A 27915-nucleotide genomic window follows, 5' to 3' on the forward strand; every position below is an offset into this window, starting at 1 on the left:
AGAGTCAAGCTTGCGGGACTGGGGAGAGTGGGCAGCCATTCACTTTGATGGATAGGTCAGTTGGGGGGGAATGAATGAGATGGTGGAAAGACGATGCATTCGGTTTTATCCATATTAACTTTTACAAATCTAGCAGAGAAGAAAGATGAAATACAGGACACACATTGTGGAATTCTGGTTAGTAAGGAGGTAATATCAGGTCCAGAGAGGTAGATCTGTGTGTCATCACCATAGAGGTGATACTGAAAGCCATGAGGCCATGAACTGTCCCAGGCCGAAGGTGTAGATGGAAAAGAGCCTGGGTCCCAGAATATTACCCGTGCCCTCCCCAGTGCACCTATTGGGATGAACCACCTAAAAACAAACACGTGGACAATTGAATGTGGCCAGGGACGGTACGGAGCCAGTCCATAGCTTGTCAGTGAGAGTTGTATTTCACCACAGCCATATTCTTTAGCTTGGTGAAAGGACTTGGGAAACCGTATCTACTCCAGCTGTCATTTCTCCCAGGAAGTCCTCTAATGCAGTTTCTTGCATAAGCAATGGCAGTCCTTCCAACATCAGCTCACACTTCTCGTTGGTGCTTAGCCACAGAGAAAGATCTTTTTTTTTTTTTACGCCTTGAGTTTAATCACTATAGAGTTGGACAATGGCCTGATCTGCAATGCGTTTTGAGAAATAACGTGCATAAGCAAAGCCACGGATTAGGCCACTGAAGACCATTAAGTAAAACTCATACAGCTTTCCCACAGACTGAAAGAGGGGTTTCAAGGATTCCAAGACAGGTAAGACTTCCCTGTCCTCCCCAAGAGGACGACTGTCCATGTTCTCCTCCTCATCCTCCTCCTCCTCATTATCACCTAATCCGCACTGAGATTAGATGAGGCTGGGCTGCATAGTTCCTTGCTCCGCCTGAATGCCTCCTCTTTAACTGTGAGCAGCGAGCGTTTCAGTAGACAGAGAAGCGAGATGGTGACGCTAGTTATGGCATCATCACCACTCACCATCTTGTGGAGTCCTCAAAGTTTTGGTGGACGGCACAGATGTCAAACATCCATGTCCAATCATCAGCTCTTATGTGCGGAGGCTGACCTAAATGCCGATGGGCGTGTTGAAGCTGGTACTCAACAACTGCCTGCTGCTGCTCACAAATCCTTCCCAACATCTGTAACGTTGATTTCCAACATGAGGTGACATCGCACAACAGTCGGTCAGCTGGAAGCTGCAATTGCTGCTGAAACACGGCCAGGGTGGCGGAAGCTATTACTGACTTTCTCAAATGGGCACACACGCGTTGTAGTTTCTCAAGCAGCTGTGGCAGATGTGTGAGGTTTTGAGAAATCGCTGAACTACATTTAGCACTCTCTCATTGCTTTATATACCATGGTACTAAGAAAACCAATTTCGATTCTATCTTCAGTACCCCTGTGACAAAAATATCTGCACCAAAGAATTAATTTCACTAGAGTAGAACTAGTATAATGGTGACCAACAACTCTTCTACTGCAGCCAAACCCAATGGAGACCCAATCAGGATACTCCACATTTACAAAAATTAGTGGCAGACGTCATCAAAGTGGCATCGATTTCACCAGAGTAGAAGTAGTTTAAAGGAGACAGAAACCTCTTCCACTACAGCCAAACCCATTAGATGGAGTCCCAATCAGGATTCTCCACATTTCTAAAAATTAGTGGCAGATACCAGCAAAGAGGCATCAATGTCACTACAGAACAAATAGCATAATTAGGACTGACACCCCTTCAACTACAGCCAACCCAGTAGATGGAGACACAATTAGGACTGTTCACATTTAAGAAAATTAGGGCTTAAGACCCATCCGTGGCCTACAGATTGGAGTTGCTATTATGATCTGCTACAAGCACTAAGGAAAGAAAGGAGATCTGTCCCTACAATAGAACTAAGCTAGATCCCTACGATGTAACGGGGAACCTGATCCTGCGATCAGACCCGCTAAAGTCCTCGGCTAGTCTGTACGAAGACCTATAGATGCAAGGGAGGGATCCCTACAAGAACTAGGGACTGGGATAAAGTTGGATACCTCCTAGCAGAAATTGTAGCAGTAAAAGACAAACACACAACATAGAACATAAAGGTCTGAAGACCTAGCAAAACTGACTGAGAAAGGTAACTAAGCACCAGGCTAACTTAAGAGTAGAAATTACAATGAAGTCCAGCAAGGCCAGGAGGGCGGAGCAGGATTAAATAGGCAAAAAAGGTCATGTGACCAGCAAGATAGAAAAAACCTAACAGGAGAGTTCTAACAGTACCCCCTCTTCTATGAGGATCCTCCGGATCCCCTAGGCCCAGGCTTATCAGGATACCTCTTGTGAAACGCTCTGACAAATCTGGAAGCAGAAACATCATCCGCCCTCACCCATGAGTTATCCTCGGGTCCGAAACCCTTCCAAGCGACGAGATACTGCAAACTCCCTCTATACAGTCTAGAATTTAGGATGCGGGAAATTTCATATTCCCCGTCCTCCACCACCGGAGGAACAGTGGCAGAGGCGTCACCATCCGACACATCAGCTCTTTTCAACAGAGAAACATGAAATACAGGATTAATCTTCCAGGAGGTAGGAACCTCCAACCTAACAGCAGATTGGTTAACTATCTGAAGCACCTTAAAGGGCCCTACGAACTTGGGACCCAATTTTTTAGAAGGAATCCTCAATCGCAGATTCTTAGAGGACAACCAAACCATGTCACCAACAGCAAACAAAACCTCTTGCCATTTCCTATCAAAGTACCTCTTAGATTTTTTGTTAGCCTCCTGAAGATTACCACGCACATCCGTCCAAACTCTCTCCAAATCACCGGAAAAACTCTCCTCCTCAGGCACAGCCGATACCAATTTGGAGAATGACCCAAAAGACGGATGTCTCCCAGAACAACAAAAAAAAGGCGAACACCCAGCAGAAGAGGATGTATGGTTGTTAAGAGCAAATTCAGCAAGTGGCAGAAACTCAGACCACCCCTCTTGATTGTCTGCCACAAAACAACGCAAGAACTGCTCAACATCCTGGTTCTTCCTTTCTGTCTGGCCATTAGACTCAGGATGATATCCAGATGAAAACGACAAATGAACTCCCAACCTGTCACAAAAGGCACGCCAAAAACGAGCCACGAACTGAGGTCCCCTATCAGAAACAATGTCAGTAGGAATGCCATGTAGTCTGACAATTTCCTTGACAAAGGCCTTAGCGAGTGTCTTAGCGCAGGGCAGTTTGATGAAGGGAACCAAGTGACACATCTTGCTAAAACGGTCCACGACCACCCAGATGACCGTGAAACCCTCAGAGGGGGGAAGGTCAGTAATAAAGTCCATAGCCAGATGTGTCCAAGGTGCATTAGGAACCTCCAGAGGGCAAAGCAACCCCGCTGCAGGAGTATGTGAAGACTTAGATCTAGCACACACCGTACATTGACGCACCCACTTAATGACTTCCTTCTGCCATCCAGGCCACCAAAAACTACGACCCACAAGTCTCTTGGTCTCAGAAATTCCTGGATGACCTGCCAACCGAGACTCATGACACTCAACAAACAAATCTCTCCTAAAGGTCCTAGGCACAAACAACCTCCCATGGGGAGTGTTAGATGGGGCATTCTCCTGTGCTTTAAGAATCTCATCTTCCAAAACGGAGTCCAATGCAGCAATCACAACACCTTCTTGTAAAATGCTCCCCTCCTCCTCAGCACCGACCATGGGAGAAAAGCTGCGAGACAAAGCATCAGCTTTAACATTCTTGGTACCCGGGATGTAAGTAACGGAAAAATTAAACCGCGAGAAAAAAAGTGCCCACCTAGCCTGACGGTCATTCAAGCGCTTGGCAGCATCAAGATAGATCAGATTTTTATGATCAGTGAAAACCTGAATGGGAAATTCAGCACCTTCCAAGAGATGACGCCAGTGTTCAAATGCGAGTTTAATAGCCAGCAATTCCCGATTACCAATATCGTAATTAAGTTCAGTCTCAGAAAATTTTTTTGAAAAAAAAGCCCAGGGATGTACTCCATCCTTGTTTTTCTGAGACAACAACTCACCGACCCCCACCGAAGAAGCATCAACCTCAACCAAAAACGGCTTAGTCACATCAGGCTGCATAAGGATGGGAGCAGAGCTGAACCTCTCCTTTAGAAACACAAAAGCTTCAATGGCCTCAGTAGTCCACTGAACCGCATTAGCACCTTTCCTGGTGAGATCGGTCAGTGGTTTGACAATAATAGAAACATTTTTAATGAATTTTCTGTAATAATTGACGAAACCCAAAAACCTCTGTATTGATTTCAAACCAATAGGCCTAGGCCATTCCAGAAACGCCTGAACCTTCACAGGGTCTATCTCAAAGCCCTCGCTGGAGATAATGTAGCCCAAAAAACTAATTCTCTGTACAGCGAACTCACATTTCTCCAGCTTAGCAAAAAGCGAATTGTCAATTAATAACTGTAATACCTCACGTACGCTCCGCCAATGAGACTCCAGATCCGGTGAATAAATCAAAATGTCATCCAAATACACAACCACATTTTTGCCGATCAAAGGTCTAAGGATGTCATTAATAAGATTCTGAAAAAATGCTGGAGCATTGGTAAGACCAAAAGGCATAACCAGATTCTCAAAATGACCCACAGGAGTGTTAAAAGCAGTCTTCCATTCATCACCCTCCTTCATGCGCAACAAATTGTATGCCCCCCGGAGATCAATTTTAGAGAACCACTTGGCCCCCACTAACTGGTTAAACAAATCAGGAATCAATGGCAGTGGGTAAGGATTGCTCACGAAAATCCAGACAAGGACGTAAACCGCCGTCCTTTTTTTTAACCAAAAAAAAATCCAACAGCCACAGGAGACTTGGAAGGCCTAATGTGACCGGCGGCCAAGCTTGTCTGTATGTATTCCTCCAAAGCCTTTCTCTCAGGAATAGTAAGATTAAATAAACGACTTTTAGGAAGAGTCGCTCCAGGGACAAATTCAATGGTACAATCATAGTCTCTATGGGGAGGCAAAATTTGTGACTCCTCCTCAGAAAAAACTCTCCAAAAATCCTGAATAGGTACAGGTAATTCCCCTTTTTCCACCGCAGCAATACGTCCGTTACAACACTTGTCATAACACTTAGGGCTCCAGGACTTAATTTCATTGGTAGACCAATCCAGTACAGGATTGTGCAATTTTAACCAGGGTAATCCCAAAATTACTGGAGAAGGCAAATTATTTAATACCACCAAATCCATATTTTCTTGGTGAATACCATTAATACTGAGGGGAAATTCACAGACCTTGTGAGTAACACTCTTCAAGGGGGAGCCATCAACAGAAACCACAGCAATAGGGGATGACAAAGGTTTGGGTTTTAATTTAAGTTTTTCCAAGAATCCCCCATCAATCACATTCAGAGTAGAACCACAATCCACAAATATCCGAAATTCAATTAATTCTTCCTGAGCAGCAGTAGCAGCAGAAAGAAATACCCCCTTAGTATTTAAACAGGCAATACGGGCGTAACTGACCTTTCTTTTTTCTTTGTTCATATGAAGCACACAGTTCTTAATAAAATGGTCAGATTTCCCGCAATAAAAGCTCAAACCTTCAGAAGATCTGCGGTCTTTTTCCTGAGAGCGGGGTGCCATCGCCCCAATCTCCATCGGCTCTCCAAAGTCAGTACAGACCCTCTCAAGACTCGGAGCTGACATGGCAGAGGATCTTCTCTCATTAACCCTTGCACGCAGTCTCCTGTCCACCCATATAGCTAATTGCATTGCCTCCTGCAAGTTTCCAGGTGTGGGATAAGCAATCAGCAAATCCTTAACACTTTCACCTAGACCCACAAGAAACAAACTTTTCAAAGCTGAATCATTCCACCCCACCTGGGCAGACCACCGACGGAAGTGAGAACAATAATTTTCCACATTACCTGATCCCTGCCTCAAACGTCTCAATTCAGTCTCAGCTGATGAGACACGATCAGGATCATCATACAACAACCCCAAAGCAGAAAAAAAACTATCCACTGATCTAAAGCATGGATCACTAGGTTGGAGAGAAAAGGCCCATCCCTGAGGTTCTTTGCGCAAAAGTGACATTATGAACCCTATGCGCTGTGATTCATCACCAGAGGATCTGGGTCTCAAACGAAAATACAACAAACAAGCATTTTTAAAGGAAAAAAATTCTTCTTGATCACCAAAAAATAAATCAGGCAAACGTACCTTTGGCTCCACAAAATGTGCTCCAGAACAGCTACTCACGTGTTGTTGGAGCTCGGCCACCTCCAAAGAGAGTCCCTGCAGGCGTTGAGCCAAATCCTGAACCGACACCATGATGGAAACTGGAAGTCTTTCGTTAGAGATATTTTTGGGCTGGACTTACTGTTATGATCTGCTACAAGCACTAAGGAAAGAAAGGAGATCTGTCCCTACAATAGAACTAAGCTAGATCCCTACGATGTAACGGGGAACCTGATCCTGCGATCAGACCCGCTAAAGTCCTCGGCTAGTCTGTACGAAGACCTATAGATGCAAGGGAGGGATCCCTACAAGAACTAGGGACTGTGATAAAGTTGGACACCTCCTAGCAGAAATTGTAGCAGTAAAAGACAAACACACAACAAAGAACATAAAGGTCCGAAGACCTAGCAAAACTGACTGAGAAAGGTAACTAAGCACCAGGCTAACTTAAGAGTAGAAATTACAATGAAGTCCAGCAAGGCCAGGAGGGCGGAGCAGGATTAAATAGGCAAAAAAGGTCATGTGACCAGCAAGATAGAAAAAACCTAACAGGAGAGTTCTAACAGTTGCTGGAGTTCAACCCTTTAGCCTTGTCATGTGTAGGAGTAAACAATCTTTTACGTAACAGCACCTGCGGTACCGAGGGCTGGCTGCAGCGCTGAGAGAGGGTGGAGTACGGTGAAACGCACAAACGGCTAGACCGTGAGTGAGGTGCAGGCGGAGATTTTTTGGTGGATTGAGAAACATGTGTTGTGCTCAGTTAAACAAACAAAGCAGGCATGTCTGCTTCTGTTACAGCTGGAGGACTCTCACTTAGCCTGACTGAAGCGACTATACAACCGCAGTTTCTGCAGTCGGAGACCTGCGTGACAATACTTGGTGCAGTAACAGAGGAGGAGGAGGAAGCAGCAGATGCATTTGATGGGGCGGCTGATGGTTGTCTATTGAAAACCAATTTTGAGTTCATCATGTTTGTGTACCCCTTTGTGGAGAGCAATATCAGCACTAAATAATTGATTTCACTGCAGTATAACTATACAAATGGATGGAGACCCAAACCTCTTCCACTACAGCCAACCAATAGATGGAGACCCAATCTGCATTCTCCACATTTCCAAAAATTAGTGGCAGACACTAACAATGTGTAATCAATTTCACTAGAGTAGAAATAGTGTAAATAAGACCTACACCTCTTCCAGTACAGCCAACCCAGGTGATGGAGACCTAACCAGGACTGTTCACATTTCCCTAAATTAGGGCCTAACACCACCGAAGTGGCATCAATTTCATTAGAGTATAAGTTTTGCAAAGGAAACCAAAACCTCTTCCACTACTGCCAACCCAATAGATGGAGACCCAATGAGGATTCTCCACATTTCCAAAAATTAGCGGCAGACACCAGCAAAATGGCATCAATTTCACTACAGTAGAAATAGTGTAAATAAGACCCACACCTCTTCCAGTACAGATAACCCAAGAGATGGAGACCTAACCAGGAGTGTTCACATTTCCCTAAATTAGGGCCTAACACCATAAAAGTGGCATCAATTTCATCAGAGTACAAATAGTTTAATGGAGACCCAAACCTCTTCCACTACAGCTAACCCAATAGATGTGACCCAATCAGGATTCTGGATTCTCCACATTTCCAAAAATTAGTGGCAGACTCCAGCAAAGTGTAATTAATTTCACTATAGTAGAAATAGTGTAAATAAGACCCACATCTCTTCCAGTACAGCCAACCCAGGAGATGGAGACCTAACCAGGACTGTTCACATTTCCCTAAATGAGGGCCTAACACCACCGAAGTGGCTTAAATTTCTCTAGAGTATAAGTATTGCAAACGAGACCAAAACCTCTTCCACTACAGCCAACCCAATAGATAGAGACCCAATCAGTATTCTCCACATTTCCAAAAATTAGTGGCAGACAACACCGATGCGGCATTAATTTCATCAGACTACAAGTAGTTTAATGGAGACCCAAACCTCTCCCACTAGAGCCAAACCAATGGATGGAGACTAGTGTTGAGCGAGCACTAAAATGCTCGGGTGCTCAAACCTCGGGCCGAGCTCACCGTGATACTCGGGTGCTTGACCCGTGCAACGAGCCCAATGTTAGTCTATGGGAGACCCGAGCATTTTTGCGGCGCCACCCCCGGCAGTCTGTAGAAACCCTAAAAAGTGCCCAAAACGATAGTGACAGTGCTCAAATGACATGGGGACAGCATGGGGATTGCCCCAGGAAGCATTTCTGACCCCCAGGTCACTGCTGTCAACAACGTGGTCAGAGCTATTAAGTCACTTTTACGGGCTCACAATAAAACATTCCAAAAACGAAAGTGAAACGGTTTTCCTGTGAAATATGTAAAGGAACTTCCTTTCCAGGGTAAAAACTTGTGTATAAGGTAAAATAAATAACCAAAAACAAAAATACTCCTCCACACATTGGGCTATGTTCACAAGTAGCATTTTTTATGCGTTTTTGCACTTTTGTATTGCTTTCAACCGTGACAAATGCATTCACCGCAAAATGTCATTTTAACATTTTACAATCTTAACAGGCCATGTATTGTGTGACACATGCATACAGTGCTGAAAAGACATGGGAACAGCATGGGGAAGACCCCTGGAAGCATCTCTGACACCCAGGTCACTGCCTAAAAGTGTGCCCATCAGAAGTGATCCTTGCCGCATCAAAAGACGTAGACTTGCAACTATTCCCGTGCAAGTCCTTGTCCCAAGGCAGTGTTCAATTGTACCTTCCCATTCCTTGCAATGCAAGTGCAAGTATGCAGCCTGCCACCCACCCCCAGGCTGCAATACCATACTGCTTGCTTGCATTTGAAATTGGGCCTTTTAGACATGTGAAGGCGGAATCTGGCCACCATATCATGGCTGCGTCGGCAGCCTGGTATCCATACTCGGTCCCCAGCCGCCCCGCGGCCGGGTGTCCATACTCAGTCCCCAGCCGCCTTGCGGCCGGGTGCCCACAAGCAGTCCCCAGCCACCTGGGGGCGGCCGGGCGGCCATAAACGGTCCCCAGCCGTCCCTATTTGTCCTGGTGCGCCTTATACACAAGCGCGCATACCAAAACATTACCTGTGCTCTTAGTGGGAAGGACAGCCTAACCACAAACACGTGGACAAGTGAATGTGGCCAGGGATGGTCCATCTCACTGACGCCTTCACACTGGGTAAATATTGTGGAAGCCGGGACACAGTTGGACACTGGGATGCAACACGTCCTCCAGACATAGAGGATTGCAGGTCCTGGGTCAATCAGGCTTCCACACAAAGTTCAGAAGGTAGACAGAAGCAGTGGTCGGCCTCCTACACAACTTGTAAATTATTCATGATCATGAGGCAATCCATCTCCTTAGCTTTCTGCTCCTTGGAATGCAAGCACATGTATGTAGTAGCAGCTAGGCCTGAGGTAGTCAGCGTTTTGGCGCATATCCTACCTCCTCCGAGGATTGCTGGATGTTTTCCTGCTACTATCCAAGTTCTATGACTCCCGTTAAAACAAAGCTTCAGGTGATGAATGATGGATGAGGTGGTGGCAAAGGAGAAAGAGCAGGAGGAACAAGGACCATTCACATCAATATCAGGCCAACCACATGTCTTGTAGGATATGTTTCTGTAGCAAAAGGAGCGGTTCGGCTACACAGTTATAGGGCATACAGTGAGTGCAATGCTTACCAAAAATTTCGAGGCACTCCAATGCCCCTTGGAAGTGACATGGAGTTCAGAGGGCCTTAACTAAACCTTTTTTTCCATTTATAGCAACTGGGTCTCCTGTGCACTGTTGGCCTAAGCAGTGAATGGAAGGCTTTCCAAAAATTATGAGGAACTGCAATGCCCCTTGAAACAGACGTGGATTACAGCATACTAAAAACCTTCTACCCATTATTGGGGAGTGGGTCTCACTTAGTGTTCGCCTATGCATTGAAAAGCAAAAGCTGACTAAAATTAGGAGGAAATGCAATGCCCGTTGGAAGAGTTGTGGAGGTTAGAGATAATTAAAAACAACATTACAATGCCCCTTGGAAGAGCTGTGGAGTTCAGAGTGGTTTAACAAGATGGTTTTAATGCCCCTTGAAAGAGACGAGGAGGTCACAGTAGCTTAACAAGACACTTTTAATGCCCCTTGGAAGAGTGATGAAGGTTACAGTGGAATAAAAAGACAATATCAATGCCCCGTGGAAGAGACGTGGAGGTCACAGTAGCGTAACAAAAAGGTTTTAATGCCCCTTGGAAGAGTGGTGGAGGTCACAGTGGAATAAAAAGACAATATCAATGCCCATTGGAAGAGACGTGGATGTCACAGTAGCTTAACAAGACGGTTTTAATGCCCCTTGGAAGAGACGTGGAGGTCACAGTAGCATAACAAAAAGGTTTTAATGCCCCTTGGAAGAGTGGTGGAGGTCGCAGTGGAATAAAAAGACAATATCAATGCCCCGTGGAAGAGACGTGGAGGTCACAGTAGCATAACAAAAAGGTTTTAATGCCCCTTGGAAGAGTGGTGGAGGTCACAGTGGAATAAAAAGACAATATCAATGCCCCTTGGAAGAGACGTGGAGGTCACAGTAGCTTAACAAGCGTTCTGGTTCAGCTCGTACCAGCAACTGCATAGCTGAGAAATGAGCCAAATTGCCAGACTGCAGCTGCTTGGCCACAAAGACAGCTACATCTGAATGCTTTTATACCAGCAAACATCATTGTAATCATCTGCTTTGGGCCCTGGAGCTTCAAGTTGAGTGCGTTGAGGTGTTCTGTGACATCTGCTAGAAATGCGAAGTCTGATAGAAAAGTTGGAAAGTAAAGTTGGAAAACGTCTTTATCTATCAGTGCCATAAAAAGCGCTATCTCCTGTTGTGGCGCCCCTGAGGGTTCAACCGCCACAGGGATGCTGCACTTCTTTAATGGAGTGTAGTGTTCCTCCTCTGAGGTAAGAACAGTGTGATAGTCGTGACCCAACCTTTTCATCCAACACCACATTTCTCCACCAGATGGGGCTAGTATGCACTAGGTACTGCTCCCCTGGTTACAGGGAGACTGGGGAACCAAGAGTGAGGGGAACCAGTTAGTGGGAGAGGGTGGAGGACTTACAAGCTTGTTACACTGTAAATTTCATATTTAATAAAGAGCCATCTTTGGTTTTGGTCGTTTTGTGCTGTCAAATACTGTGTGTAACCGTGACCTCCCACCCTGAGCGTGGATCCTGTGTGGACCTGCAGGGGAGGGAGACCTTGGGACGAGGGGCAGGTTGCAGACGGGGAATGTCTCAACCCGGCCAATGACCAGGACCAAGAAGGCCTGGAGCTTAAGAGTGTGGCTCCACAGCAAATGGATCCCAGGCAGGATGCAGACGGAGCGGTGTTCGCCACCTATCCTCGCCATGCTGATATATTCAGAGGGAGTCCGGCTGCAAGAGGGGTACCGGCCCCCGACACCCGACCTTGCTACTCCATGTCCTGGTTGGGAAAGCCCGGTAGGCCCTGAGGATCCCACTGGGCATCGGACGGAGTGGAGCTGACACCCATGCCCTCGTTCTGAGAGGAGCTCAGAGGGAGACCCGGCCTATTCGCACACACACGGACAGGAAAGGATTCGGTCTGTAGTTCAGGAACACTCTGGTGTAAGGTCCCGACTGAATGCTGGACTTACTTGGAGGTTGTCGGACCCCCGTCCCTGGTGACCGCAGGACTCCGCGGGGAAAAGGGAGTCGCCTTCCTTCTGCCATCTCTAAAGTGAGTAAAGCCTTCTAAGTTCACCGCTATGGCCTCCGGACTGTTTATTCTGCGCTACACCGCACGACGCGGCGCCCATTCTCCTCTACTGCTACTACCTCCATCCTGTCCCTCTGCCCTGAGGCCTTGCTCCGCCTGTGGGGAGTAGTAATAACTCTGGACGCCCTAACACCATGCCTCAGCGGACTGCAGCCGCGATGGTGGCCTTCACCAGGTGCCACAGGTGGCGTAGTCGTAAATCAGCCACTCAACCCGGATAAGCCCACACCATCCTTTTTAATGTGACGGCCCTGAGCACGGGTCGTGTCCGGGCCATGGCTGCACCCCATCTCTCCATCACAGGACCCGACTCCGAGTCCCCCATCTCCCAGGGTAAAATAAAGGGCTTTTCGAGTAGAGGCGTCACAACCTGGCGTAGTCGGCAGGATTGCGTGCCCGCAGCAAAGGAAGGAATTACCCATTGCTACCGGGTACTGTGTGCCTTACACCTTGAACTGTCGTTTTACACTTAAAATGGCGCCCGCCCAAGAAGAACAGGCGCCATAATGCTGTGAAAAGACTGTCTTTGAACACCTCCCATCGTGGGCTGGGCTCCCGCTTGGCGCCAAAAATGTGGACTGCCCCTTCCATCAGAGACTGTCCGCGGGGTAATACCAGTCAAACCGGATGGGCTGAACGAAGGCGGGCCTGTCAGCATTCCGCCCAGGAACCGCCCCGAAAGAGGAAGAGGAAGAAAAGCAACAAGGTGCGGCCATTGCAGTCGGAGCTTGGCAATCATCAGAGGCGGACATGGACGCTTCTGGAGAGCAAACCAAACGCACCTTATGAACCCGGTTCAGGCCCTTCACTTGGCAGAGAGCAAAGCAGCAGTTTCCTCACATCAGGAGATTTTGAATTTCTCCGGCAGGAAGCTCCAGGTCTCTTGCGGAGACAGAGAGAGGCCCAGGAGGCGGCGACGGCTGCGTGGCGGGAAGAGATGATGCTGCGTATCCGGGACCGCCGCCAAGGAGTTGAGGTCCCAGGACAAGGAGACGCGGTGACAGAGGTCGAGAGTGGCCCAGCGGGGGGTGAGTGTGCAACCCCTGCCCCGGCTGCAGAGCCTACCGTAACGATCCTGGACCTTATGACGGAGTATTTAAAGTATTTAATACCCCACGCGGCCACCTGGAAGCAGGATTTGGCTCCGGAGCTGCAAGCGGCAGCTATAGGTTGGGACCTGCGATGCTGTCCTAACTCTGAACCCGAAGTGCCTGAAACTGCGGAGGAATCCACCCGCTCCAACCCGGACTGGTCCGCGCCTGTAGAGGACCCGCAGCAACCCGTCATGGCCCCACTACCCGCACCAGCAGTAACCTGGCCCGAGGCTGAGGAGTGGGCCTGGGACACCCAGGGGGGGACCTGATGGGCTTCACCCGGGAGACCCGGGCTGAAGCGCGGAGGAGGAGCCAGTGGTGCAGTGACCAGATCTTCCAGCTCGCTCGGGAGCTACGTCAACGGGAGCTCCGCCGTGAACGTCTGGAGGTACGGGCCAAAGTTGCCAAATCCCGGGCTCGTCAGGAAGAGGCCACCCGTCCCAGTCCCCGAGTGGAAGGGCAAGTCGCCCGCTTCCACCATGAGGCGGGGTGGGGGTTTATCAGGAGTCCCCAGTACCAGGACGACGTCTTTGTCAGCCGCGGGACGTCGAGCCGCGTCTAAAGAAGGGACATCCTGGCCGGAACCTCTTCCCAGGCGACACAGTGACCTTTTCTCGCCACCAGGGGGAGTGAGGGTGGTATGCCCTGGATGTGCATAAAGTGTCCGGGAGCGACGCCACCCCGCGCCCAGCCTCAGGGGACCGGTTAGCATCTGTCGGGAGGAACGAGCCTTTTCCCAGGAGGCAGCCCGAGGTTTAAAGCAGTCCCCGGCTGTTGCAATTCGTTTATAAGTTTAAAGTGTTGACTTTTTCTATTTTTGCTTATTTTTATCCCCGGTTTCTAGAGACATGTGTCCCTGCGGACTGGCAGCAGACAGACTCTTTTCCCTTGTATATAGTTTGCATCATTTTAGGGGCTCCATATTGGTTTTATACAAAAACCGCGGATATTTCTACTGAACTGACTCTGCGTCTTTGCATCTTAACCCGTCTGTTTGCACATAAAGTCTCTGGAAAATGCTAGCACTTTTATAATTTTATACTTTTGTAATTTTCTACTCTATAACCTGTTATGCAATGTTTAAGAAGATGTGCCTCCCATAAAGGGAAGATAGTTCATGTTATATTAACCCTAGAACGCATGACCATAAAAATCTACTTTTTAACATACCTGGGGCCTTTTAGGCCCGTGTGCAAATAACATGGAATAACTCAAACAAAAATGACAAACAACTATATACCTGAGGAATACCTGGAGTTTCAAAATTCTAACTAAAGTAATCTTGCAGAAAATAGAAAACAATTAACAGGGCGGGCCTGCGAGGCCCCAGGTATGCGTTCTAGGGTTAAAAAGAAAATTTCCTGGGTGTTACTTCTTTTGCAGCCCGTGGACGTGCTGTGTTTTACCAGGGGGGAATGTGGCGCCCCTGAGGGTTCGACCGCCACAGGGATGCTGCACTTCTTTAATGGAGTGTAGTGTTCCTCCTCTGAGGTAAGAACAGTGTGATAGTCGTGACCCAACCTTTGCATCCAACACCACATTTCTCCACCAGATGGGGCTAGTATGCACTAAGTGCAGCTTCCCTGGTTACAAGGAAACTGGGGAACCAAGAGTGAGGGGAACCAGTTAGTGGGAGAGGGTGGAGGACTTACAAGCTAGTTACACTGTAAATTTCATATTTAATAAAGAGTCATCTTTGGTTTTGGTCGTTTTGTCCTGTCAAATACTGTGTGTAACTATGACCTCCCACCCTGAGCATGGATCCTGTGTGGACCTGCAGGGGAGGGAGACACGGCCCTCGTACCCCGGCCTTGGGATGAGGGGCAGGTTGCAGACGGGGAATGTCTCAAACCGGCCAATGACCAGGACCAAGAAGGTCCGGAGCTTAAGACTGTGGCTCCACAGCAAATGGATCCCAGGCAGAATGCAGACGGAGCGGCGTACGCCACCTGTCCTCGCCATGCTGATATATTCAGAGGGAGTCCGGCTGCAAGAGGGGTACCAGCCCCCGACACCCGACCTTGCTACTCCATGTCCTGGTCGGGAAAGCCCGGTAGGCCCTGATGATCCCACCCGTGCCCTTGTTCTGAGAGGAGCTCAGAGGGAGACCCGGCCTATAAGCACACACAAGGACAGGAAGGGATTCGGTCTGTAGTTCAGGAACACTCTGATGTAGGGTCCCGACTGAATGCTGGACTTACTTGGAGGTTGTCGGACCCCCGTCCCGGGAGACCGCAGGACTCCGCGGGGAGCAGGGAGTCGCCTTCCTTCTGCCATCTCTAAAGTGAGTAAAGCCTTGAAAGTTCAACCCTATGGCCTCCGGACTGTTTATTCTGCGCTACACCGCACGACGCGGCGCCCGTTCTCCTCTACTACTACTACCTCCATCCTGTCCCTCTGCCCTGAGGCCTTGCTCCGCCTGTGGGGAGTAGTAATAACTCTGGCCGCCGTAACACCATGCCTCAGCGGACTGCAGCGGCGCTGGTGGCCTTTACCAGGTGCCACAGGTGGTGTAGTCGTAAATCAGCCACTCAACCCGGATAAGCCCACACCATCCTTTTTAATGTGACGGCCCAGAGCACGGGTCGGGTCCGGGCCACGGCTGCACCCCATCTCTCCATCACAGGACCCGACTCCGAGTCCCCCATCTCCCAGGGTAAAATAAAGGGTTTTTCGAGTAGAGGCATCACACTGTCTCAAAGCAAAAAATCTTTTCAACCCTCTTCCCCGACTCAACCATCTGACCTCGGTATGATACAGCAAATCTCCATATTCACTGTCCATATCAGACAGGAATGAAGTGAACGGCCTATGGTTAAGACCTCTTGCCCGTATAAAGTTGCCAGTCTTAACCACAAAGTCCATAACTTCTTTCATTTGTACACTTTTTCCGCACAGCGCCTCCCGATGCAGAATGCAGTGTATAGCACTGAAAGGATCTGACAATGAACGCTGGCCTCGTTTTGCTTTCAATAATCCCACAACACCAATGTTTTCAGAACACATTGCTGGTGCACCATCCGCTACCACAGACAGCAGTTTATCCCATGGCAGTCCTGCTGGGTTAATACAACCTTCAAGTTCTTTACAAATGTCACCACCGGTCGTTGTGCCTTTCATTGGTAATAAATCCAATAATTCCTGGGTTATGTTTAGGTTTCCCCACGAATGAACACAGCACAGTATGAAGCATCTGTTACCCCGGGGCTCTCGCCAAGCGCTATGGAAGATGCTTCAAAGCTTTGCGCTGCTGTAATCAGTTAGTGATGAGCGTCACTGGCAGAGTCACTGATTCTACTAGGAACAGGATTTGCCCACAAGCTTAGACCTTCAAACAGTTTCTTGTGTCCGGACAAATAATTTCACTTGCTTTTATAAAACAGTCTTTAATAAACCGACCCTCAGTAAATGGTGGTGAATGTTTTGCTCTCATGTTACTGAGTAGAAAAGTGGCTTTTCCAGAAGCTTCACTTCACCTGTTAATACTTGAGAAGAAGTTTGGCTGTTTGTGAAGAGATGCTTTCAGCGGCTGAAGCTTTTCCTCTCTGTTTGCCAGACAGCGCTTCAGACTGTCCTCCATGCTGCCTCATGTAATGTCCACGCACACTGTACTCCTTAAGCACTGCGACAACCTGAAGACAAATCAGACACTGGGCTCTCTCCTACCTCTATGGCCCCGGAGGCACATACCTCCAAATCCCATTTTATATTGGTTCGGCCAGAAGCCCCGACGACGGGACCAACGAACATGGGGAAGAACACAATGTGAAAGGGGCCTTAGCAATATATGAAGCTGCTGTGTTCTGCTCGTACATTGCTTAGTTCACTGCCAGAGCAGTTTTCAGCTGATAAAGGGATGTGCCGGGCGCCCACTCCCCACTGATCTCATATCACTGATTTATTCAATGAAGCGGCCATATAATCATTAAAGGGGTTGTCAGACAATTTTATTTTGATGGCCTATCATTAGGACAGGTGATGGATATCTGATGGGTGGGATGTAACATCCAGCCCCCCCCACTAATCAGCAGTTCCCGGTGCCCGTGGTATGTGCTCACTTGCGGAGGGAACTACACAGCTGCCTCAACTGCAAAGTGGCCACGGCTGGGCACTTCATATCCACTCTTATTGAATAGGCCTAGATTTGCATTACCCAGTTGCAGCCATTATTAAGGATAGGCCATCAATATAAAAGCAATGGACAATCCCTTTAAGTCCTGCAGAATCTCTTTATGTAGTTTCTCACCATAGCAATACCATACATGTCAACATTAAAGAGAACCTGTAATGTCAGAAAACGCTATTTACCTGCAGATTATTCCTGTATCTGACGTTTTCAGCTATACCATTTTTGGTATATGGCTTTTTGATAATTTTTTATTCTATTTTCTGTCAGTATGATGGAAAAGCTACATTTTTGGTGAGTTTATTATTTTTTATTCATCATAAGGCTATGATCACACATTAAGATTTTGCAGTGTTTTTTCTGCAACCAAAATCTGCTCTTGCTCAAAAGGGCTCTTTCACACATCAGTATCTCCAGTACGAGTGGTGACAGTTTCCACACATGCTGGAGACATTGATACACGTAGACCCATTCAAATGAATTGGTCTGTGCACATCTCAGTGTGTTTCCACATACTGACATGTCTGGTTTTTGCAGATGCACGGTCCGCATCCGTGTGACACGTACCGGTGCCTGGGAATCAGCGCTACAGTTAGCGCTGTTCCCAAAGGCTGGGTCCTGAATGCTGCCCTCATCATGGTTCCCTTTCGGCGCTGCGATCAGCACCAGCAGGCACAATGATGAGGGTAGTAGTGTCTGATATCGCAGTGTCCACCTGTAAAAATAAGAATAAAAATAATCAAATTCATATACTCACCTCTCCTAGGGGTCCCCCGCTATAATCCTCTGACCGCTGATGCCGATAACCCGGGGAGAATGAGCAGCTCTGGAGCTGCGCTCAGTGAGTGACAGGACACGGCTCCTGAGCTCAGCTCCAGAGCCACTCATTCTCCCCGCCTCCTCGGTGTCAGAGGATTACACTGGGGGACACCTAGGAGAGGTGAGTATATGGATATTATTATTTTATTCTTAGTTTTACACATGGACACAGCGGGAGCAGACCCTACCACTACCCTCATCCTTGTCCCTGTTGGTGCTGATTGCAGCGCAGGAAAGGAATCATGATGAGGGCAGCGCTCAGTACCTGGCACTTGGGAACAGCGCTAACTGTACGCTGATTCCCAGGAGCCAGTATGTGTGATCTTGATGCGGCACATGGGCCGCACACGGATGCAACATGTAAAACGCATATGGACACGGATATCTTCAGTAACGGAAATATATGTGAAACCAGCCTAAAAAACAGGTATTGTGGTGTTTTTTGGTGGAGATTATAGGAATGTACAGTACGTTTAATAAAGTCAGTCTTATTCATCAAAAAAGCAGCAAAATCAGTGTTTTCCCACTTTCTTATTGCTATGAGTGAAAAACGTTGCAAAAACGCTTTTGTTCAATGCCCCCGTTGGGGCATACATTTGAACCTACAAGAAAAAGGGATACGGATAAATGTGCCTACAGGGCCATAGACTGTAATAATGCCGGCAGAGCAAACGTGCGCTCTGCATAATTTTCGTGAGTGCACATGTGGCGCCCCTGATGGTTCAGTCGCCACAGGGGTACTGCACCTCAGATAGAGGTGTGGTATCTCCGCTTTCAGGTAAGGATGGAGTACTACACAGGACCCCAACCACACACTCAACACTACACCACTCCAGTTCTGTAGGGGGCCTAAATGCACGATAGTGCCGCCCCGGTCCTGAACGGAGGAGTTGGGGGGAACCAAAGTGAGGGGGAACCAAGTAGTGAGTGAGGGTGGAGGAAGCACTTACTTAGCACATTAGCATATTCTATATAACGGGAGGCCATCTTAAGTTCAAGGTCTTTGGTTGTGGGTCTTCAGTCGGGGTCCAGCTGAGCCTGTAGCTGGCTGAAGGTCCACGGTCCCTGGTCTCAGGCCTTGAAACAGGGAGCGGGGCAGAGTATTACCCAAACCAGGGATTGAAGCTTGAAGAGGACAATTTGCATATTCCAGGTGCCTTCTGGGAAAAGCGAAGAGTCTCCTTCAGCTAGAAGATCGTTGGGTACAGCCGGGAACCAGCTGCTTGGAAAGCATCGCCAAACCAGGGATTGAAGCTTGAAGAGGACAATTTGCATATTCCAGGTGCCTTCTGGGAAAAGAGAAGAGTCTTCTTCAGCTAGAAGATCGTTGGGTACAGCCGGGACCAGCAGCTTGGAAAGCATCGCCAAACCAGGGATTGAAGCTTGAAGAAGACAATTTGCATATTCCAGGTGCCTTCTGGGAAAAGCGAAGAGTCTCCTTCAGCTAGAAGATCGTTGGGTACAGCCGGGACCAGCTGCTTGGAAAGCATCGCCAAACCAGGGATTGAAGCTTGAAGAGGACAATTTGCATATTCCAGGTGCCTTCTGGGAAAAGCGAAGAGTCTCCTTCAGCTAGAAGATCGTTGGGTACAGCCGGGACCAGCTGCTTGGAAAGCATCGCCAAACCAGGGATTGAAGTTTGAAGAGGACAATTTGCATATTCCAGGTGCCTTCTGGGAAAAGCGAAGAGTCTCCTTCAGCTAGAAGATCGTTGGGTACAGCCGGGACCAGCTGCTTGGAAAGCATCGCCAAACCAGGGATTGAAGCTTGAAGAGGACAATTTGCATATTCCAGGGGCCTTCTGGGAAAAGCGAAGAGTCTCCATCAGCTAGAAGATCGTTGGGTACAGCCGGGGCGGGCATCAGCGGGACGGCGCGCGAATTTGTTTAATTTGTTTATCCTAGGGTATCGCAAGAAAGAAGACAGACATCAAGTCAGCAGGGACAAGGAGCAGCATGGCAGATGTGACAACCTACATGGTGAGCTTTAACATGTGCTACATGTTCACAGATCGACCAGAAGCTGAAACCAACTTCACCTGCCAGAAGTGTAGACTACTGGCTCTTTTAGAAGAAAAGGTGCGGGGACTGGAAGAAAGAATTGCGACATTAAAACTCATCAAGGAAAATGAAGACTTCCTGGACAGAACAGAAGCGTCACTACTGGTCACGGAAAGTGAAGGAAGCGTCAGAAAGACTCCAGAGGCAGACAAATGGAGGCAAGTGACCAAAAGAAGCAAGAAGACCATGGAGACACCACCAACCCCACAACTGAGAAACAGATTACAAGGACTTGTGGAGGACGAAGATGGCACACCTAAGGATGAGGCACTACCAGCAAGCAAAAAAGAAAAGAGCACCCAGAAACACCCAGAAGCGACAAGAAAAAGGACAGCCAAGAAGGGAAGAAGAGTGGTGGTGGTGGGAGACTCACTACTGAGAGGAACAGAAGCAGCTATCTGCAGACCGGATATAACCGCAAGAGAAGTATGCTGCCTCCAAGGGGCGAAGATCAAGGATGTTACCGATAGGATACCGAAGCTCATCAGTTCCAAGGATGTCCACCCATTTCTTCTGATACATGTTGGCACCAATGACACGACAAAGAAGGACCTACCGACAATCTGCAAGGAATTTGAAGCATTGGGGAAGAAAGTAAAAGAACTGGATCCGCAAGTAGTTTTTTCTTCTATCCTTCCAGTAGACGGGCATGGCGTCAGGAGATGGAACAGGATCCTTGATGTGAACAACTGGCTGAGACGATGGTGCAGACAACAAGGATTTGGATTCCTGGACCACGGTGTGAATTACCTCTATGACGGACTCCTTGCCAGAGACGGACTACACCTCAACAAACCCGGGAAACACACATTCGCCAGGAGACTCGCAACACTCATCAGGAGGGCGTTAAACTAGAAGAAGAGGGGATGGGAAGAAAAACGCTGGACACGAACATGCAACCAGAGAACATACTAATGAAAGATATGAAGTGCGACAAAGAAGGTCCAAGACAAGATACTTGGAAGGGAGGTAAGAAAATTTCTAATACAATCCACAGGGAGAAGATTGGAACGAAACAAAATCATGTAAACTGCGTGCTAGCAAATGCCAGAAGCCTGACAAACAAGATGGATGAACTGGAAGCAGAAATATCTACAGGTAACTATGACATAGTGGGAATAACCCAGACATGGTTAGATGAAAGCTATGACTGGGCAGTTAACTTACAGGGTTACAGTCTGTTTAGCAGGGATCGAATAAGTCGGAAAGGGGGTGGAGTCTGTCTATATGTAAAGACGTGTCTAAAGCCTACAATACGGGAGGATGTATGGGAGGGAAATGAGGAGGTCGAGTCCTTATGGGTGGAGATACATGGGGCAAAAAACAATAATAAAATTATCATAGGAGTCTGTTATAAACCACCAAATATAGCAGAAGCCACGGAAAGTCTATTAATGAGACAAATAGACGAAGTAGCAAAAAATAACCAGGTGATTGTTATGGGGGACTTCAACTACCCCGATATAGACTGGGAAACAGAAAGCTGTAGATCTCAGAAAGGAAACAGGCTTCTGTCAATTATCAAAGACAATTATTTGTCACAACTTGTGCAGGAACCAACTAGAGGGACGGCCCTTTTAGACTTAATATTAACTAACAGGCCAGACAGAATAACTGAGGTGCAGGTCGGGGGGCACCTGGGAAATAGTGACCACAACATTATACAATTCCACATGTGCTTCAGTAGGGTGCCCAGCAAGGGAGTCACAAAAACACTGAACTTCAGCTAAGAGATGCCCTTCACCTTATAGACTGGGATAGGATCTTCAGTAATAGGAGCACGGATAGAAAATGGGAAATGTTCAAAACAGTCCTACATAGTCACTGTAGAAGGTACATACCTTATGGGAATAAAAGGGCTAGGAATAGGAGGAAGCCAATGTGGCTAAATAAGGACGTCAAGAGGGCAATGAAAAACAAAAAAAGGGCTTTCGGTAAACTTAAACAAGAAGGCAGCGAGGAAGCGCTAATATCTTATAGGGAAAAAAACAAAATCTGTAAGAAACAAATAAGAATAGCAAAAGAGGAGACAGAGAGACTAATTGCCAAGGAAAGTAAAACCAATCCCAAACTGTTCTTTAACTATATAAACAGTAAAAGGATTAAAACTGATGGAGTTGGCCCATTGAAAAATAACCTGGGTGAAATCATAGAGGGCGATGAGGGTAAAGCAAACCTACTCAATAGCTTCTTCTCCACTGTTTTCACAAAAGAAAACAATTTATCGGAGGAAATGCAGAGTGATAAAGTAAACCCTCCGCTAAATATCACCCACCTAACCCAGGAGGAAGCTCAGAAACGCCTTTATAATATCAAAATAGACAAGTCACCAGGCCCAGATGGCATACACCCCGGGGTACTAAAAGAATTAAGTAATGTGATAGACAGGCCGCTGTATCTTATATTCAAGCACTCTTTATGGACAGGGACTGTCCCACTAGACTGGCGCCAAGCAAATGTGGTACCAATATTCAAAAAGGGGTCTAAAAGTGACCCTGGGAACTATAGAGCAGTCAGCTTAATGTCTGTTGTGGGTAAATTGTTTGAAGGATTTCTTAGAGATGCTATTGTAGAATATCTTAATGATAATAACTGTCTAACTCCATATCAACATGGATTCATGAGGGATCGCTCCTGCCAAACAAACCTGATGGCCTTCTACGAGGAGGTGAGCTCACAGCTGGACCGGGGAGAGTCAGTGGAGGTTGTAGACCTTGAGTTCTCCATAGCGTTTGATACCGTGCCACACAAAAGGTTGGTATATAAAATGAGAATGCTTGGTCTGGGGGATAATGTGTGCAAGTGGGTAAATAGCTGGCTGAGTGATAGAAAGCAGAGGGTGGTTATCAATGGAGTAAGCTCAGGGGGTGTCAGGGTTACTAGCGGGGTGCCTCAAGGGTCTGTCTTGGGCCCTATATTATTTAATATATTTATTAATGATCTAGTGGAAGGGTTGCATAGTAAAATAGCAATATTTGCAGATGATACTAAACTTTGTAAAGTAGTTAATACAGATGAGGATAGGGCACAGCTACAGGAGGATTTAGATAAATTGGGGAGTTGGGCCAAAAAATGGCAAATGGGGTTCAATGCCGATAAATGTAAGGTCATGCACATGGGAAAGAAAAACAGCAGTCACCCATACATATTAAATGGGAAACCGTTGGGGAAATCTGACATGGAGAAGGACCTGGGCGTCTTGGTTAATAGCAAATTAAATTGGAGTGCCCAGTGTCAGGCAGCAGCTGCGAAGGCAAATAGAGTCATGGCATGCATCAGAAGAGGAATAGGGGCATATGATGAGAACATTGTGCTTCCTCTGTATAAAGCGCTGGTAAGGCCGCACTTAGAATATTGTGCACAGTTCTGGGCTCCGGTGCTCAGGAAAGACATATTGGAGCTAGAGAGGGTACAAAGGAGGGCGACTAAGGTAATAAAGGGAATGGAGGGACTAGAATACCCAGAGAGGTTGTCAAAATTAGGCCTATTTACGTTGGAAAAGAGAAGGCTTAGGGGAGACCTCATAAACATGTATAAATACATCAGGGGGCAGTACAGAGATCTCTCCCATGACCTGTTTATACCAAGGATGGTGACAAAGACGAGGGGTCACACTATGCGTCTGGAGGAAAGGAGGTTCCTGCACCAGCATAGAAGGGGATTCTTTACGGTCAGAGCCGTGAGACTCTGGAACTCTCTGGGAGAGGAAGTGGTGATGTCCAACTCACTTAATGAGTTCAAGAGAGGCCTGGACGCCTTTCTTGAGAACAATAAAATTACATCTTATGCTTAGTGATAGTTAATTAATCCAGGGATTTAATCTGACTGCCAGATTGGAGTCGGGAAGTGAATTTTTCCTCAATGATGTAAATTGGCCTATACCGCATGGGTTTTTTTTGCCTTCCCCTGGATCAACGCTGCGGAATAGCTGCAGTGCACAAGAAATAGGCTAAACTGGATGGACGCTTGTCTTTTTTCAGCCTTATAAACTATGTAACTATGTACTGGCTCTGTCCCTGGTCAGGGTCCATGCAAGAAGGCCCGTGAGGGGTGACCGGTCCCTGATTATCTGACTTTGCACTTCATGTCTTTGTCGGAAAAGTCCGGAGGCTTAGTGGATCCCAGGGGGATACCGACAGAGCGGAGTCGCCACCTGTATGCCCTAATCTGAGTTTATCCAGAGGGAATCGGCCTTACGCCACGTTCTCACCACAAGTCACCAAAAGGGCACCCAGTCGGTCCGGAAACTACACGTTACCCACAACGGACATCGCAGTACCTACACGGGACTCAGTGGGGGACACAAGGTAGAAGAAGACGAGGGAGGAGAGGAACACACTAGAGAGGGGTCCTGACAGGTGCTCCTGATCTACTTGGAAAGTAATGAACCCCTTCCTGGTGGCCGCAGCTCGCCGTGTGAAAGCAGAGAGAAGCTTTGCATCTGATAAATCATCAAAGTGAGTAAAGACTCGGATGACTTCAACTACCGCCTCTGCCTATTCTTTCTTCCGCGGCACTGCACCCGCCATCGCTCTACATCTCACTACACTGCCCTGTGGCCCCGCTCCACCTGTGGGGAGCCGCACCAACTAAGCTGCCAGAACACCGGCCTCAGAGGACTGAAGCAGCACTGGTGATCCTCACCAGACACCACAGGTGGCGTAGTCGAACATTACAACCCCCCCTTTTTAGTGACAGCCCTGGGCCACGGACCGGGCCACGGCCACGACGACATCACCCCACACCATCTACTGGCCCAGCACCGAGTATTCCCCATTGTCCAGGGAGGGAGTCACACACGCCTACAGGAGGCGGACACTCAGACATAATAGACTGCATCTGAAAGTCCGCTTCCAGTAAGTGTACACTTCCGAAAATAATGCCAGCAGAACGCACGTTCGCTCTGTCAGCACCATTACAGTATATGACCCCATAGGCACATATGTCTGAATCCCGTTTTGTGGGGGGTTTGGATAGAGCCCCCGACAGGGACAATGAGCGTAATGTAAAAGCACAGTAAGCCAGGGATATGGCACAGATTTACAGTTTCGATCATTTCATATGGGAAGATACCACATAAGTGTACTTTTTTTTTTCACTTTCAAGTTTAGTAGCAGAATACTTTATTTCATACTTTATTTAGATTTATTTTTTACGTAGCTTTAACTTTTACTTTACAGTCACTGATCTAATATCCTGCAATACTTCAGTACTGCAGAATATTAGGTCTGTCTGTTTTATATTGACAGTTCACATGTAGGACCCTGCATATTCCAGGCCCCAAAGATGGCTAACCTAAAGCCACTACTTGGCCTCAGGTTACCATAGGCTTAAGAGTAAGCCCTTCCCCTGCAATAGCCATCTAGATTCCGCTGTCACAATTGATGGCGGTATCTAAGGGGTTAAAAAGTATTGGTTACTATGCTGCATTGTGACATCATCACTTACCTTATATGGAAGCTGGCAGTGATGTCACACTGGTGAGTGATGTCACAATAGAGCGGAACCTATAAACATTCCGTCCCATCTCACACAGGTCAGACTTGGTATTTGTTCGTCTTCTGACAGCACTTACTTAGATCTTCTTCTTGTGGATTAGCGATTTACTTGTGGATTAGCGAATTATTTGCGATTTCCTTGTGGATTAGCGGTTTACTTGTGGATTAGTGGATTACATCTGGATTATCGAATTACTTCTGGATTATCGGATTATTTCTGGATTTTCTTGAAGTCATTGACTGAGGACTTCTCCATCTGGAGGTAAATCTATTCTGTGCTGTTAATTATAAGACTGCTCGTTTTTATCCCATCATTATTTTTTCCATATTATTATTTCCAAGACCCGTAACGTTATCATTTTTCGGGATCTGGGGCCGGGTGAGGGCTTATTTTTTGTGCACGGAGCTGTCATTTTTAATTATTTCGGGGGTAGATACAATGTTTTGATCGCCTCTAGTTGCATTTTATTGCAATATTGCGGTGGCCAAAATAACGTAATTCTGGAGTTTGGATTTTTTTTCTTGTTACGCCGTTTACTGATCTGATTATTTAATATTTTGATAGATTGAACATTTCTTAACGCGATGATACCAAATATGTGTATTTTTTTTTTATAAGCCGGCGATCTCAGGAGATTCACAATGAAAGGCACGGGGGTCTTCTGCAGACTCTGGTTTGTCATGACAGCCCACTGATGCCCTGCGATCACGTGACAACATCGCTGATGTGAACGTTGATAGATAGATGGAGATTATAAGGTGGGAGGGGGGATAAAGTGCAAAAATGCATTCATCTCTTGCTGTACTGTACGTATATATGTGAACCCTCTCCACATGTACAGCACTCTGGAATTACCAGGGTGGTCCGGTCTACAAGTCTGCAGTCACTCTATGATTCTCCGCCAGTGGGCGAGTGACTAGTGCTGGACTAGTCTTGTCTCTGGCTATGGTTTCCGGCTCGCTCTTCATTGTACATAATGTACCTTGCTGCAATTGTGCTGGCAGACTGCAGTTCATGCTCCCGGGGTTTGGGCCGGAGAAATCAGGTGACAGGTTCCCTTTAGAAATAAAGAATAGTAATAATAATGGCAGCCAGCTATTTACTGTGTATGGGGCATGGCAAGCTGCTCAACGTATTATGACCCCATGTATTATAGCATCAATATATCTTCATCTCCTTCAGATCTTCCTCCTGACTCTGTCTGGTCAAGGACCACAGAGGGGACGTCAGTCACCACCGTGCATCAGCTGAGAAGAGACCTTCAGCGTGTACAGGACACAGCAGAGAGCCGGACATCTTTAGGGTGAGTATAATGGCGGAGGTGCTGGGCTCCTGTGTCCCTCTTACTTAGACTGATTAGATAAGTGGAGGAGGTCGGACCATGGCTGTTGGCACCAAGTATTATGGCACATGGTACCACGTATTGTGGTACATGACACCATTTGTTATGGCATGATGTAAAATGGCATCAATATGTTTTCAACTTCTTCAGATTTTACTCCTGACTCTGTCTGGTCAAGGACCACAGAGGGGACGTCAGTCACCACCGTCCATCAGCTGAGAAGAGACCTTCAGCGTGTACAGGACACAGCAGAGAGCCGGACATCTTTAGGGTGAGTATAATGGCGGAGGTGCTGGCTGTTGGCACCGACCATTGATTTAGGCCGGGGTTGTACAAGCCAATTTATGGCATTTAACGACTATCATTCGGTTGCTTGTTGGCTGATTGTGTCACTTAATTGCCTAGTTGAGCATTTCTTATTGCTGCAAAATACTGACCAAATACTGGACGTGTGAACATGGCTTAAAGCTGAAAATTATTTGGTTTAGATCTAAAATAAAACCTGTGTCAAGTTGTAGTTTGTGCTGATGGGGTCTACCATCGCTGTACACACATAACTGGGGACAATAAAATGGTAAAATCTAATCTGTGACTTGGATTATAGGTTGGAATAACACTCTACTGCTCGGAACTTATCACACTTTTCCTTCTGGAGCAGTGAAAACGCTACTTTAAAGTTTGTTTTTGGCTAAGAAACCTGATTTGCATTGTGGAATTCACCAGCTATTACTGTAAGTATTCTGAGGTTAATAGAACAAACATTTCCTGCTGAAAAATAAAAGAATAAAATCTGACCAATCTATTCTTCATTTTAGGGTGGATAAACTACTACAGAGCTGAAATCTTGACAAGAAGATCCCTGTCTATTACTAAGATATCAGCTGAATTCTTTATTGCTACTATTGACATCACATGTAAAAGTAGTTAAAGGG

This window comes from Phyllobates terribilis, unplaced genomic scaffold, assembly GCF_046119375.1.
Source record: "Phyllobates terribilis strain yellow unplaced genomic scaffold, ASM4611937v1 Scaffold_205__1_contigs__length_3507201, whole genome shotgun sequence".
Classification (NCBI taxonomy): Eukaryota; Metazoa; Chordata; class Amphibia; order Anura; family Dendrobatidae; genus Phyllobates; species Phyllobates terribilis.